We start from the raw sequence: 3,706 nt of genomic DNA on the forward strand, positions 1-3,706 counted from the left end.
GGCAATAAAAGCAGTAATGTATCGACAATAGTAATATGAGTCATGATAATAATCCATCCATCCAATTATCAGCATCATTATCTACGTCTGTGATCGGTGGAACGTCTCACAGTCAAACTGACATCCATCCTTTATTTTATATATTCAGCCAAACATCTGTTTTTCGTGCTATAAAAACATCTCTCATCATCTCTTTTTCTATTTTTTAAGAAAAGAGTAAACTAAACATTTCATCCTTTGTTATCTGACAGTCTCTGCTGTTCTGGTTTGACTCATGGAACCGGACATTTCCTTCACTGTTCTGGCGGATTGACGTAAACTGTCAGGCGACGCTGTGTCGAGGTTTGTTATTTGACTTTCTTGTAACGCGACATACATTTGAGCTGCATTGCACATCGATACTTCTCACACTACTTCAGGAAGAGACCCACACAGTCCATCACCTTCTGCAGGTATTCATTTGTGTATCAGTGCATTAAATCTGCCGGCCGATAAAACGTCTGAAATGCCAAAACATCTCCATTTAACCCGTCCTGAGTTAACTGCCCTGAAGGCACCGATGCTGTTTGTTTTTCCTGTTTGAGTGAAAGTCAATAAGTCAGATCTCATTTGTTTTTACATCAAAACGGTTGTTTCTGCTTCCACTCGCTCCCCTCTCTCTCCCAACGCCAGCGCAATAACTATGTGCGGCAGTCAGACGAGAACAATAAAAACCATCTCTGGAACGTCATTAAGTTCGGCAAATTGATTTGCAGATGGAAAAGACATTTAGGTTTTTTGAAGAGCTGACAGCCCACTGAAACGACCTTTCAAAGTGCAGAAAGCAGAGAGGTCATCACAACTTTGTATTCAGCGCAAGATCGATGAAAACCCACTCGTTTCACGTGTGCCGGCACCGAAGCTCGTGCCCCGGCCATCCCCGCAGGCTACCCATCTGCTGCACGGATTACATCTCAACACATTCTCAACAATACAACTACAATCCTGAAGAGGACAAGGAACCCTCTGACGGTTCGTTAGCTGCTTCCTGTCTCATTTGATTCCGGGCGAACAAACATTATATTCTAATGAATCAGTGCCAGCTCTGTTTGCACTCAGCTGGTTTGAAGTTTGTGGCTGACTGACTTCTAAGCATCTACAGAAAATACTAATGCGGAGAGAAGCAACAAAAGAGAGGCTGCGGATGCTGATGTTGTTTGACGAGATGGTTGAAAACAGATCTGCTTCATTGAACGGATCTTTAGTTTGAACAAAAGGAACCAGTGAGCCACGGCCAAGAGCTTCAGCCAAAGGTGATCCTGTCTCACCTCAGCTGTGTTGTCTTCACTCGTCCTCTATAACCAACTGAAAAACCAAGAGAGACCAGAGCTTGAAGGTTGACTTTCCACCCTGGAAACCAATGCTTGACACTCTTGAGTTGAGCGACACCGTCCTCATCTGAAAAATTACAACATTGGTTGCTTGTTCCAACATTACCTTTGTACAAGTCAACTATGTTTCTATTTCCAAGTCACCTCTGTTGCTCACACTAAGAAATGCAACCAATGACAAAAGTGTCATGGCTCGTTGCCTGCGGAGAAGATCTTTGTTGAATGTACCGATTCCATTGAAATACATTCATTTTGGTCTGAAATTGTACTGCTACAAATGCTGACTGGACCGGGCCCTGAGCAGGGTGTTTGGGTGGATGGCTGGGTGTTGAAAGAACAGTTTTGTATCTCGTTCAGTACCAACGTATCATCACTGTTTATAGTTAATCATCTCAGCACCATCCTTCAGCAGATTGTTATTGTAAAACTCTCTACAAGGCTTTCATTTCCCCACTTTCACTTTCCAAACCAAAGCGCTCCTTTGCTGTAAACGGCTGCAGGCTAATACAAGTCAAGTCATGTGTCAAAACATTTGGATGCAGCTTCCGGCTTAAACTTGTTTTTGGACTTCTGTCAAGAAAAGCAGAGCCTGATTCAACAGAGTGCAGCTCAGCGGAGGAGTTTGTGTTCAGGATCATTTCAGCTTGAAGTGATAAACAGACACTGTTTTCCATTTTCTTTCCTTCTCCTCTGCTCTCTGCAGTGCTTCATAATCAGTTTGCTGAATTCAGACTGTTTACCTTTGAGTAATATGGATTTTCTCAACTGCTCTGAAACATTTCTCGCATTTTAAACAGAGCAATTTCATTTGGAAATGAGAGGGTCACATCTTCATCTTTACGAAAACAGCTTCACATAAATATATTGCCTGGAGAAATGATTCAACCGCGTTCACACATCAACGTTCATCAGAGTCTCCACAGTATTTGACATGTTTCCCATAAAACTAGCTAAATATCTTTTTGAACATGTAGCATTTTGGTTTCCAATCAGACGTGACACATCTGTGAGACGCTGAACGGAGGCTGAGTTCTGATGTTGATCAGATGTTGATCAGATGAATGACACTTAACTGAGAACTTGTTGTTGCTGATTGACCAGAGAGCTGAATAAGTGTACAGGTCCGCAATCACACCACCCGTCACCGCCGCTGTAAAGCTTGTGAAACACTGGAAACAAAACTGTTGGATGAATAACAATAGAGACGACTTCGCTGGTCTTAGAATCTTGAAAAAGTTATATTAGCCACTCCCAACTGGTCAAAAACAGACGCTTGGTTCGTCCAGAGGTTGGTGCCAGATGTGGTCACCTAAATGAAAAGGTTTGACTGTACGGTGGCCATACAAGGACGTCTCAGCTGTACTTTTCTACGGTTTCTCTTTGGTTGCTGAAAGCTACAGTTTAGCATTCTTTTAGCATATTAGCACAGGTTGATGTTTTACTGTCTTTACTATCGTAGAGAAATCAAAGATGAGTATCGTCGTAATGTTAGACCTTAAATACGGGACAGAATGAGAACGCAAAGTTTGTCCTGTTTACAGCAAAGATTCAGCAGAAAGTTGCCGAATAATTATGCTTCTTGTGTGTGTGTGTGTGTGTGTGTGTGTGTGTGTGTGTGTGTGTGTGTGTGTGTGAGAATAATTCATCTTTTCCTCTGAGCCAGCAGGAGACACAGATACTAATAATAATTCTGTCTTCCCTTGACATGCTAAACAGAGGAAGCAGTGTTTTGCTTCTGCAGCTTCTCTGTTTGATGAGATCGTGTGAATCCAACTTCACAAACAGATTATAATGAGGAGGATTCAAGACACAGCGGTTCGATCTAAATGGGGGGAAAGGGACTGTGGGAGCAGTTCAAGCAGTTTCTCTTATTGAAGTCTTGAAACTATAAATGAAAATCCGTTGGATGGATGTATGCAGCAGACCAGAGGACGTGTCTTGTAATCACATGTGGGGTGGGCCAGATGTTTGGCATGACAATAAAACACTGAATCTAGTTTACATGATGTTGAAAACACACATTGTCTTGTATTGTATTGGTGAAGTTGTGGTAACCTCATGGTGGACCCATCAACAATCACGTCGACGCAAAGAACTTCTCTCTTCAAGTGAGACGCCATGAACGTCCTCAGAAGAGAGACAGAAGTCCATGCCGTCACCGGAAAATAAAGACATCAATCAATCAAGAAGGATGTAGGTGTCATCTGCTCAGAGACAGTTAGGACATGAAGTGAAAGGTTATTAAAGATAAGTGAGGGTTGAAGGGGAGGTGAGAGTTCAGATAAACATTCTTTACATGCATTTATGCTGCAGTTAGCAGACGTGCAACATAAACT

Source organism: Anarrhichthys ocellatus, unplaced genomic scaffold, assembly GCF_004355925.1.
Source record: "Anarrhichthys ocellatus isolate YVR2014 unplaced genomic scaffold, GSC_Weel_1.0 scaffold214, whole genome shotgun sequence".
NCBI classification, from domain to species: Eukaryota; Metazoa; Chordata; class Actinopteri; order Perciformes; family Anarhichadidae; genus Anarrhichthys; species Anarrhichthys ocellatus.